Here is a 12,382-nt window from a genome sequence, read left to right as displayed (position 1 = left end):
AATAATTGAAAATAGATTCAGTGGACATGGGCCTATTTTACTCTTGGCGTCTTCAACTTGAAATGTATTTTCTAGTCTTCCATGAGATTATAGGAAGCCGCCATTTCAAGTAAAAGGAAAACAAAACAAGTCTCATGCCTTACTTTACCCCCCATCATTATTTACCTTTAATGGTTCTCACTTTAAAATATTACAATAAAGGGCGATAATGATACTGTCGCACCTTGTTTAAAGAGTTATTTCAACAACTTTCTGCTTTAAAGTATACATGTACGAAAGCCAGCCCTCTTCAAACCTTCAAATCTCTTGCATTAGGCAATTTGTGAGTCCGACATCATTCATATAATGGGAAGACCCCAAACAGAAATGTTTTAAACAAATAAAAACAATAATGACTCCATTCCTTTGGAAATGAAATAACACTGTAGATAAGACAATAATCTATTTGGAACTTCCCCTTTAGTTGTTAAGAACCTGGATTCCCTCAATTTTGGCTACGTAGACCTTCCTTTTAATCTATGAGGTTGAGGGATCGAATACGGTTTTTTTTCTTTTAATAAAAACACATTCAAAGAATTTATACCTGTTAATTTGGGGCCACAGGTTTTTAATAATACATTACATTTGTGTATTGCTCTAAGTTGATTAACTTAGAATCTACAAAATTACTGTTGATTAACTTAGTATCTACAAAATTTACATATGACTGATAACCACATAGTTTAGAATTCTTACCTTAGTTATTGAAGATTGTACAGTAGTCACTCTTGAGAAGCTTTTGGAAAATTAAAGTAATATATTTTAGAAAATACGTTTAACAGAATCTGTATGTTTTATTTCATTTCATTTGTTGCTACTCACTAGCAACAAATGAGTAGCAATTTGATAAATCTATTTATTTTCTTCTTGAGCTGATGGTAGAAGGACTCGCCGAGGTTTTGTTACTCTCATTATGCTTCTCTTTGCTTCAGTGAAGTATTGAATCCATGTTCTGTAGCCTCTTTTCAGAATGAGTTATTCATTTTAATGAGGCATAAAATATTCATAATTTAGCTAATTCATTTAATGATCATTCAAGAATTTGATGATTATTTTTTACTTTCTAACACTGTGTAGAAAACACATTTCATTTATCATTAGGATTTATCTGATAAATGTCAACTAATTTTCAAAATATCTAAGTAGTTCAGCCGTAAAATTTAATCAGAATTAGTGACTAAATTGTCACTCATCTAAACATAATCTAGGCAATGCACTTCCACTTTCCAAATAAGTTTTTCAGATTTGTTATCTTAAGTCTTCATAATTGACACTCAATCACAGAAGCTCACTCCATAAAGGAGGGCAAACAGCAAAATGTGTTTGAAGGTTTATGTGTGTATAGGAGGGGCAGAAGTGGGGAGTGATTTTTTGCTGAGTGTCCACTATGCACTTAGCACACCAAATAATTACACAGATCTCATTTTGCAACATGAAGTTGTATGTTTGGAAGGCATGCCACATCTCAACGATTGTGGCTTATGCCTAACTTTGGTTTCTCAGCTCTAACTGCTGGTTTTCTTACAGTACAATGACAGAGTAGGAAGCCATGGGAACCTGTAGATCGATGGAAGAATTTAGTTATAGGATCTTGGAGCTGTTAGGAGGAAACTGGGACTCAAGGAGGCTAAGCAACTTGCTCAAGGTTCCATAGTCACTGAGTCGTGGGCTCATGGTACTTCTGGACCATTTCCATGCACGGTAAGTGTTACTTCTGGGGTGTGAAGATGCGCTTTCCCAGGCTGCATATCCTGGATTGGATGGAGCCCCTTTCCTGGTTTTATTTTGTTTTTAGATGTCCACCTTTGCTTTCAGTGCCATCCTGTTGTATTTCCTCTGGTAGCAGCTGGGTCTTCGCATAGCTATCTTGCTGTAGCTATGTTGGGTTGGGGGCTTTTGAGAAATCAAACCAGAAGTTTTACATTTTCAGGCTCTGGTGAAAGTAAATTAGAACTTTTCGAAATGTATACCAGGAAGCTCATTCACAAAATTGATGGAAAGTCTAACTTTGAACATACAAGTCTTCCCATGTGTTTCACAATGCATTCTTTTGTGCCTGCATTGCCTGTTAAATTTTTATAGGCAATTTTTATTCAAGCCAGAGCTGGAAGAATGAAGAGTTTATGAAAGGATCAAAGCATTTATTTCTTAATTTCCTTGAGCTGTAGTTTGAATCCCTTGACACTGGTGAACCTGTTCACAGAAACATGTGTTTGTCAGAGGAAATCACCCAGTATCCAGTCAGTGGAACACTCGCTCTCTGTGTGTTTGCGTGTATCAGGGAATGATAAATTACTATCTCCACAAACTCATATTTTTGGGGGGCTTCCTGAGGGATATTACTTAACAAGCTACCTTGAATTCATTTTGAAAATAATTTTACCTGGGCTCTTTAACAACTGTATTTTGTAATTTTTATTTCAATAAGTATAAACATTGAAGATATGTTTAAATAGCTCTTTAAGATATTTGCTACAACACATGAAAACCTTTCTGGTTTTCAGCTTCTATTTCCATGAAGTCCTTTTCTTAGTGATAGTCGGAGGCATGTCTGTCCCATGGCAGGGTTACATGTTTCCCCTTCATATCACATAGTGGGGGGGCTGCCCTCAAAAGTGTGTGTGGGTATCCTCAGAACTGGTTTAGGCTGACACAAATTAATTAGAATTGTAAATTATTACATAACTTTCCATTCTTCAGTGGGAGCTGTAGTTAAATGCTGGCACTGCCTAATTGCCAGGCTGGATTCTGCCTTCTGAGTGAGGCTGGGCCATCAAGGATTCGATACTTTCTTTCCTGAAACAAACAAAAACAGCTTTGGAACTGTCAGGAAATAACAGCCGCTCTTGAAGGCTAATCATTACCAGCTTTTGTCATATGGTTGTAATTGTTGCATGAATTCTGCTTCAATCAGGGAAAAATATGCTTAAGTGCCAGTAAAAGTTTTTATGCTGCTATGAAATTTTGCAATTTATGGCTTTGTGCAGATCTGCTTGTGTTACTAGGCAACACTGTATGTGTCGTTCACTCAAATTATTCCTTAATCCCCAGCATTGTGACAAATTCTAGGTGAAAAAAACACCGCCACCAACAACAAAACCACAATAAAATTTTATAACATGGGGCTAAATCTGATGACAAAAGTGGAATGGAAGTTGCGATGCTTGAAAAAAGAAGCAGTATTTTAAAAAAATACACTGGATAGAAAACAAAAAGAATATTAAGAGCTTAACTGTATTCACCTCAGGAAAAAAAAATGTAGCTCCAAATGGATTTAATGATAATGTAGTTCTCTGATTGGCCATTAAGCCGGCCAGGTTTTTGGCACTTAAGCAATCATGTTTGCAATGCTGGTGTTAATTAAGAAGCACACTGCAGGATATTCAATGACCAGGGAAGTGTGGTATTGTTGCTTGCTTGCTGTGTAGCCATATGCATTTGAGAGAAGATAAAACCCTGAAACAGATATAAAGGGTCTCTCTCTCTCCATCTTTAAATAGACAGTCTGCCTGAGACTGCATTGCTGCACAGAAGTCGTCTTAGATCTACATGAAGTCGGAGCATTGTCATTTAAAAGGCCAAGAAATTGCAGCTTATTTCTCAGAGCAATACCAAATTAAATGGCAAGGTTGGAGCCCCAGACCTTTCAGAGAGGTGTGAAGACTGAGAACAGTATTAGAGAAACCCTAGAATCAGTGTGGGAGCAGTTGTAGCAACCTTGATTTGTGGTCTGGAAGTGCTTTCCGGTTTGAATGTTTTTAGTGTTTTGAATTTCTGTTATTCTTCTCAAACAGCCTAAATGATATTTCATAAATAGTCACCATGTCAAAAGTAAAAAACTCAAGTTTCATGAGCAGAAGCTCCCCAAGGTTCATTTTAGCACAGCTCTTACATATAGGACGTGCTTCCCAGGTGAGAGCCTGTGGCTCACATTCCTAAGACATGGGAGATTTGAGTTCAAACTCTAGCTGAACTCCAACCTGCTGTACTGGATCCCCACCTTTAAGTGTGAGAAGCACTGCTCTAGAATCTAACACTTCTAAAACAGGACAAGATTCCTTTCCACCCCTGGCCCTTTGCTTTGCAGGCTGTCTCAGGAGCTGGGAGTTGTGATTCCTGGGGGCACCTGGAAGTTGTCTCTATTAACTAATGAGGACAGACTGCTATGGAGCTGGGTTTGGCTATTACAGCAGCTTCCACATGAACCTAGGCTTCTTCTTCTTAATTACCTGCAAACCTACCTTCCCTTCTCCCCTTTCCCAGATTCCCTGGGGAGTGACTTATCCTTTCCTTTAATTGCCTTTTTCTATTATCAGAGTTGACCTATGGTGTGATTTTAACAGTCCTAACAAACATCTTTTGCTCCCAAGTTCTCTCCTTGCTTTCTGATATTTAAGAGTCAAAATTCCACTCCTGAAGTTCCTTCCTTGTGAGGCATTGTCCCGTGTGAAGGCAGAAAGCCTCGAGGAGGATTTAGTTCGCCCTTCAGGGCCTTCGTGTCATCATCTGTAAAATGAGGGGGTTGCAGGAGATCATTATCCAATGACATTTTCTTTCCTACAATTGGTAACACATGAAACTTCATTAGAGTCTTCCTGAAGGAACTGAAACCCACCTAGATAATGGCCAGGAGAAGACAAATTTATAAAAGCAAAGAATTTGGTAAGTAAGTGATCAGCCAAGAAAGTTATGAAAAGAACATAGGGTTGAAGCGAACAAAAATTATTCTTACCTTCAGTGAAATTAATTACCTGTCACTGTTTTTTTTTTAAAATGTGAAGTTACACTAATATCAATACTTTTTATGTTTACATGTAGTAGATAGAGAAAATGATTATTTAGAATGTGTACTTACAGGTATTAACTACATGGTGATTTATATTTTAAAATAAAAATAATATTGTCTTAAAACTTTTAAATACGGAATATGAGAACTTCTTAAAAACTAAGCCCAATGAAATGTAAAATGAATATAAGGAGAAAAAAAATTGAGAGGTGGTCCCACTCAAAAATCCTTCAGATGAGCCCCATGAGAGCGCCTTCTTGAACGGATGTTCACAGGGATCGTGGGGGCCCTTCCATACACAAAGCAGCGGGGAGTAGGCAAGCAGGAACAGCAGGAAGTGACAGATCAGACTGGCAGAAAAACATGAGGATTGATAGAGCATGACTCCTGAGTATAAATCAAATTATGAGACCCTCCATTCCCTGATAAATTTTTCTGCTTTCCACCATTAGGACTGGTACTACAGTTCAAGAACCATTGAACTGTCAGTAACGGGTGAATATTTCTTTATATTAGTAGTGTGTGCACTAAAATTTCTCCAAGGAAATATCCTGACAATCTGCATGGGGGAGGAGATGAGTCCTTGCCTCAGGTATGGTTGATATTCAGCGGTGGGGAAGGTAATGAGATGAATGGCTAGGCTGCTTTATAAGGGAAACTGGGTTTATTTCCCTAAGGAAGGTTGTGATGAAAGAGGAAGGAGTGCAGAGAAGGAGGGGATGATGTGTGAATGGGGTGTAACTGGGGACTGCCTGGAGTCTAGACAGAGATGTGCAGAGGAATGGAGAACTTTTTGGTTCAAGGGCATCCCTGAATGCCTATGAATGTGGTGTGTGCGTGTGTGATGTTTTGCACTAATATCGCATGGAATACTTTGTGGTCTGTGTGGAATGGTGAGACAATCTCTAAACTGAACTGGGGAAAGCAGATGGATGGCTAGAATTAGACCATGGGAATGTGAACCTGCAGGAAATTCTGGAGGTCTTGGACTTTCTCAGGGAGTTTGAATCGATCTCATTTGGGCTTCAATGGACCCAGAGTTCCCCATGACATCACAAATACATCACTCCTCTTATCAAGTACGCCATTATATGATGCTTATAATAGAGTGCAGGGCACCCTCACACCACCACCTTTGTTGAATTGGTGGTGCCATGCCCTTGGCATTTACAGAAGAACATTATTAAAGCAACCAGAAAAGAATCAGGCCTAACTGAAAAATGTTGCTTAAAAATAACACATCACGGGACTCTACATCTCCCTCTACAACCCTATGTGAGAAATTCCTTTGGGAATAGAGTGTCAAGAAGGCTGCTCCATTGGGATCCTGGTCTGCTGTTGCTTTGATAAAAACGGGATGTGTAGTGATGTGTTTTTTCACTCCAGCTGCAACAACTCTCCGTGGGCATTGTCAGAGGCTTTGCTTCTTCTTTTCTGCTGACCTTTTTTTAATTTCTACTATATTACCTTGTTTAATGTGTTCTTCATTGCAAGCTGCTCATATCCTCTATGGAAATATTTAGAATAAAAATAAAATATATCTTTGATTTTGTTCAATGAAAATTTTTATTAGAATCATATCAAATGCTAGAATACTATAGAGTGTGTTGATTGGAGTGGCCTGCTGCACCGCCATGCCCATGTGGTCCATTTCTGCCCTTAGTGTCTTCTCAGGATGAGCTGCTCAGTGTGACCTCCATCTTCACCTCATCTCCCATGGAAGCTGGGGTGCAATCATGCAGCATTACATCATGCTACCAACTGTTTTTACACCTAACATTTATGAGTGAATTTAAATATGCAACTTTTTGCACAAGCGTAATAGATTTGCCTACCTGGTCCCAGAAATGACACTGCTCTTTTTCATACAATTTTCACATGGAATAGATAATTTGAATGAAGTTCAATGCAGTGCAATTTGAGAAGGTGAGTGGGAGCTCAGAAAAAAGAGGGGAGGAAGAGGAACTTAATAGGTCCTAAAAATCGGTAGAACCACACTTTCTTATGCATGGCCTTAACTGACACTGCTTAAATGGTGCCCTTTCCTTCCTTCTTAACCTCAGGAATCCTCAACCTTGGCACTAATGACATGTTGGACTAGATCGTTCTTTTCTGGGTGGAATGTCCTGTGTGTTGTCTGATGTTTAGTAGTATCCTGGCCTCTACCCACTGGATACCAGTAGTGTGCTCCTCCCCAAAGATATGACAACAAAAAATGTCTCCAGACACTGCCATATATCCCCAGGGGCAAAATTGTCCCCAGTTGAGAATCATTGAGGTACCTCTGTGCCCAACTTTCTTGTCTGGATAGGCTTCATCACTACTTTCTGATTCATTTTGGCTGCTGGAACTTTCACAATGTCATGGTCATTCTCTTAGCTTGTGACTGAATCACCTTGTTTTTTCATGTTGTGTAGGCAGCCAATCTTTTCTACCCGTTCTGAAGCCAGAAGCTAAAGGCGTAGTGGGAAATGTGTTTTGCCTGTTCTGCCTCTTCTTACCTTTCATGGTCTTGAACAGCAGCACCCTTTTTCTGGAGATAGTAATGATGCTGCTGGAACTGTCCTCAGAACTCTTGGCCGTGATCTTACTGTCTTTATCTTTCTGGTCTCTGGACACAGTTGAAATAAATCACACTTCTGTTTTCATTGTTCCAGGTATATTCTTCATCTAAATTTATTGCCAAATTTAATCACATACCTTAAAAAGAAATCAGTCTCAGAATATAATGTAGCTTCACCACAATATTTTTCAAAAGAACATCTCCCCATTAGGTTGTAGGAAGCTAAAATTTGACATGAAAATTAATTTAGTAATTTCCTGCCCCCTTTCATTTAGTAAATGCTATCTGCATTCTTGGCTGTGGAAAGGACCAGAGTATTGGACTAATTACTGTGACAGTTAGCAATTGTAGCCTGTTTATTTGCTAGACCCAAAATAAGCTCATCCAAAACCAAATTACAATAAATGTAAAATTCAGTGCTATGCTGTTTGAGGTCAATTAGTACTTTCTATTAAAGAGATCAACTTTCAAGGACAAAGACTATTGAAATTCTATCTTGAAACTTAGTAAGTATGAGTTTAAGACAAAGCAAAATATTACTCATGTTGATTTTGAATAAATAAACATAGACAACACATTGGAAGGTACCTGCATGATTCATAGTTTGTGACGTTGTGTTTTTTGTGGAGGCAGGGCCAACAGAATTAAACAAGAATGCAGGTTGTGGAGTTAGAATGTTTGGGTTCAAATTTCAGCTCTAGCATTTGCCAGTTATGTTGGGCCAATTATGTAAACTCTCTAAGCCTCTTTTTGTATCATTGAATAATAATAGAACTGACAAGACTGGTCATTGTGAGGATTAAATAATACAATTCATAGAAGCAGAGAACTGGATGGATGTACTACAGCGAGAATTTGATAAATGGTCACTATAATGATTTGGTAAAGGTGGGAGTTTAGTGGATGATTTTGACATGAAACCCATCCTCGACTGGCATAAGAAAAAAGAGAAGTCTGGAGGGTCGTGCTCGCTCCTGGCACAAAGTGTCATAAGGACACACCTGGCACACGGTGTCATAAGGACTCAGGCCCTCTCCATTTCTTGGTCCAGTCTTTTACTATGTTGGTTTCATATGTTGGTTTATTCTTACACTTCCTGTAAAAATGCCAGAAAATTCCTGCTTCTCCCTTTGGAGTATCCAAAGGCCTGCAACTGCTTTCATATCCACTCATGTTCTATGTAATGAGAAAGAATAAACATTTTGTCTGATAGTTCTTGGCAAAATCAGAAAATTTATTTTAATTGGGTCCATTTAGGTTATGTGCCCATCTTCTTGCAGTCAGAGGAATACGGTGGGCCAATTCGCTCAGGTCTTCCCACATCCCCAGTTGGATGTGGTGGCAATGGGGTTAGCACCCTATCCAGACTCTGCACTAAATGTGGGAAGGGTGGGCACCCAAATGGAAATAAGGGGGCTATTTCTGGAAGAAGATGGGACAGATAAGGGGACTCAAGAAACAGCTATAAAAGTGATCTCATCAATGACAGGGTTTTTTTTTTTTTTGGCCTCTATTGTCCACTTGCTACATGAATAAATGAGAAAGGCAGTTACTTATTTGTAAGGGCATCAGATTATTTCCTTAGAGATTCTTTCTCTGTGTGTGTGTGTGTTGAATGTCTCCGATGATTGATATTGAGGTGCAGATTTAGAGAGGTGCTCTAGTTTCCTCTAGCTAATATACTTTGGTTTGTATCCACTGAGTACTACTTAGAAACTTCTCTGTAACAGCAATAGCTAGGAGAATGCATCAGTCAAAATGACTGGGGGTTCTTCCATTGTATGGTGCTGGCTGATTCACAGCTCATCTCCTCAGGGGTCTGCATATACGGAGGTCTCTTTTCAGTGACGAACTCTATGAGGGCTTCTCCCTGTTGGTTAACACCACCCATTCTGCTTTCTATCTGTCATTTTGGAGAATTTAAGCTTATTTTATGAAAATTATCATTTAGCAACTGTGTGTGCCAATATGGCATAGCAGAAGTTTATCATGCTTGGAAAGGAAGTTCTGTGAGATATATTCCTATTTTTTATCTTGTTCAGTTTTTCAAAAGAAGCTTTAAAAGTACATGGAAAGAATCAAGAAATAGGCCCAAGGGCATATATGGCTCATCATCATTTTGAATTCAAAGCAAAGTAATCATAATAGTAAAGTAGCTTTTAATAGTTTCAAAATGAACATCATTTATTCATCAAATTTACATCTCTTGTGCACAAAGATAAATATTTTCCGATTATGCTGCTCAAAGGGCAAATCTCATGGTGTTTGAATTCTTAAAGGGTTATGATAGAAAGCTTCTTTGTATATGACTGATTTAGAATTAAACAGTAAGCTAAATTCTCTCATTCTAAGCTATTGTCTTGACTAAAGACAAGAATCTAATTCTGGTTCTTTCTGATTGTCCAGATTCATTTTTTGGACTTCAGTTACCTCATTTCTCAAGTAGGGTTGAACAAAGGACTTTTCCATTGGATTTGGGCAGGGTAGGGTGCTATGTTGTCACCCTCTGTGAGATCTAAACAATATCCAGGTCATGGAGAGAGGGGAGGGTTTGGGCAGCTGTGGGCCATGTATTTGAGCTCTTGGGTGGTGTGGAGTGCTCATTTCCTCTACTTACTATTTCACGGTCCAAATCATATTTATTATAATTTCTTGGGCATGAGAAGAGTGTTTTTACCAGTGTGTCACCTCAGGGGGAAATCTCAGTTTATAATAATTTACAATAGTGGATACTGAGGTCCCTACTCTTAGACCCATCCAACTGTAGGTCCTTCCATATTATCATAACTCTTCTCCTCTAGCACACACGTTACTGGATGTCCTGGTCACCACCCTTTCACAATAGGACACATGAAAAAAGGACAGTCCATGGGTCTTCTTACTAAGATAGAAACCAAGATATTTTGGGCCCTAGACTGGCATTGTTCCTGCTGGACAGCCCATGGCTGATGTGCTGGCCACTTCAGAAGGAGAATTCTCATTGGTTAAGCAGGAAAGAATACTTGCAGATCTCCGGTATAGATCATTATATTCTGTCCCTTGATTAGAGTGAGACATGGATGCTGGTTTCAAAGTATGAGGTGAGCAGGGATTCAGCTGGGTATCAGACATAAGTAAAATGAAGGACAAAAACATTGCTATGGTTTTCTTGCCTTTAGTAAAATTCGCTCCCACTAGTATGTGTTTAAAAAATACTTAAGGAAAACTGATTTCTTCACTTTAAGCCCCGACCAATTAACTGGCATGGGACTAAGGTTACACAGGAAGTTGGCAGTCCTTTCCTTGGGTAAGGTAGGAAGTTCCCATGGTAAGGGACACTGCACAGATAGCTCCATAAGTGTCCACAATGCAAATATTAGAGAAGAGTGGAGTAATTACAGATATTATATTTTAACCTATGCAATCAAAATTTTAAATTTGGAAAATAATGACTCTCATCATTAATTCTAGTATTTCACCTCTTCCATTTCCTTTACATTTATTATTTCTTAACATTATTTATTTTATTTTATTTTTGATTATAGTTTGGAATCAACACTATTTTGTATTGGTTTCAGGTTTACAGCACAGAGGTAATTTAATCTTCAGCCTCACCAAAGCCTCCAGTATGGTATTGCAAAGGACCTCTTCTCACCCAACATGTGTCTGAAACATAGATACCATACAGTTGAGTCTCGGCCCCTATCATTTTGTCTACTGTTTATATAGCTTGCTTTTTTTTTCTTGACTAATAATTAGGTTCCTTCTTGTTCTGGTTGGTCTGGGTTCAGTGGCTCCAACATGGCCCCAGAACCCTAAACATCTACATGAAACTCTCTTATGAAGTTTACACCTTGGCCACGGAGGCAATAAGTGTCTGCTGTCCACTCCAAAGTCTCTCTGTATCTCATCTGCCTCTGGTTTACTTTCTTCTCTACTCTCAGGGATCTCACTTTTTGTGCCAGTATCCAAAATTCCCTGGGACTTGTTTTCTTCACTCATCAACTTGGGTACCTGTCTGAGTACATTTTCTCCTTTCTGGTTCCCCAGCTTAGCACATATTGTTGGAAAAAAAACTGCCCCAGTATACAGAATTACAGAATTGAGAGTCTGTGGTATCAAATCTCTGTGAGCCTTTCCATGGCTTGGCAATCAAGATTCTTCTCACTTGGCTCTCTTTCATAGTGCCCACAGCAGCTGATGGAAATGATTAACATATATGTTCTAAGCTGTATGTTATATTACTCTAGTTTCCTAGCACAGGTAGGTAATACAAAACTCATAGCATCTATGAATAAGTGAATTATCGACTGAAAAGATGAATCCTTCATGGGGAAAACAAGAGTTGGAATGCAAATTGAAATATACATATTGCCTTTGAGTTCTGTTGGGTACCTAGATCCTTACAGTAAATATTCATTTCTGCATAAATTTTAAAAATATTCCAAAAAATAAGAAGTCCACCTAACCTCTAAATATTTTCCATGAAGAATAAAATCCCATCCTATAATTTTGGTAAGCAGAGTCTCAACTTCAATATTCATCTTGCAAAATTAATCACTGAAGTTGCAAATATCTATTTCACAAAATGGGATGGGGAAAAATCACAACGTGATTTGATGAAATAAAAATGAAAACAAGGCTTGGAACATGTCATTCACACCAGATGGAAGGTATCTGAATACAATTACTTACCAGAAATCCTATAACTTATCAAATGGTTCAGTAAGTTTATAGTACTTGCAATCACTTGAATTAAGAAGACAACTGAATAATAAAGAACTGTCTGTCATAAAGCTGACTTGGAGGGACTTCAAATAGGATAAGTTTACTATAATTTTGGGAGAAGCTAGAATTTATATTTTAGAGGTAATCCTTAGTGAAAATTGTAAAGGACCTTTGGAGTTAGTGGCTGGCATTATGTTAGTGAAATAAAAAAATATATGAAAGGAAAGTAATACAAGGCATGTGTAACCACATTTATTCATAAAATAACTTTATCCTTGGAAAAGTGA

This window comes from Desmodus rotundus, chromosome 2 (assembly GCF_022682495.2).
Source record: "Desmodus rotundus isolate HL8 chromosome 2, HLdesRot8A.1, whole genome shotgun sequence".
NCBI lineage: Eukaryota > Metazoa > Chordata > Mammalia > Chiroptera > Phyllostomidae > Desmodus > Desmodus rotundus.
This window is presented reverse-complemented; position numbering follows the sequence as displayed.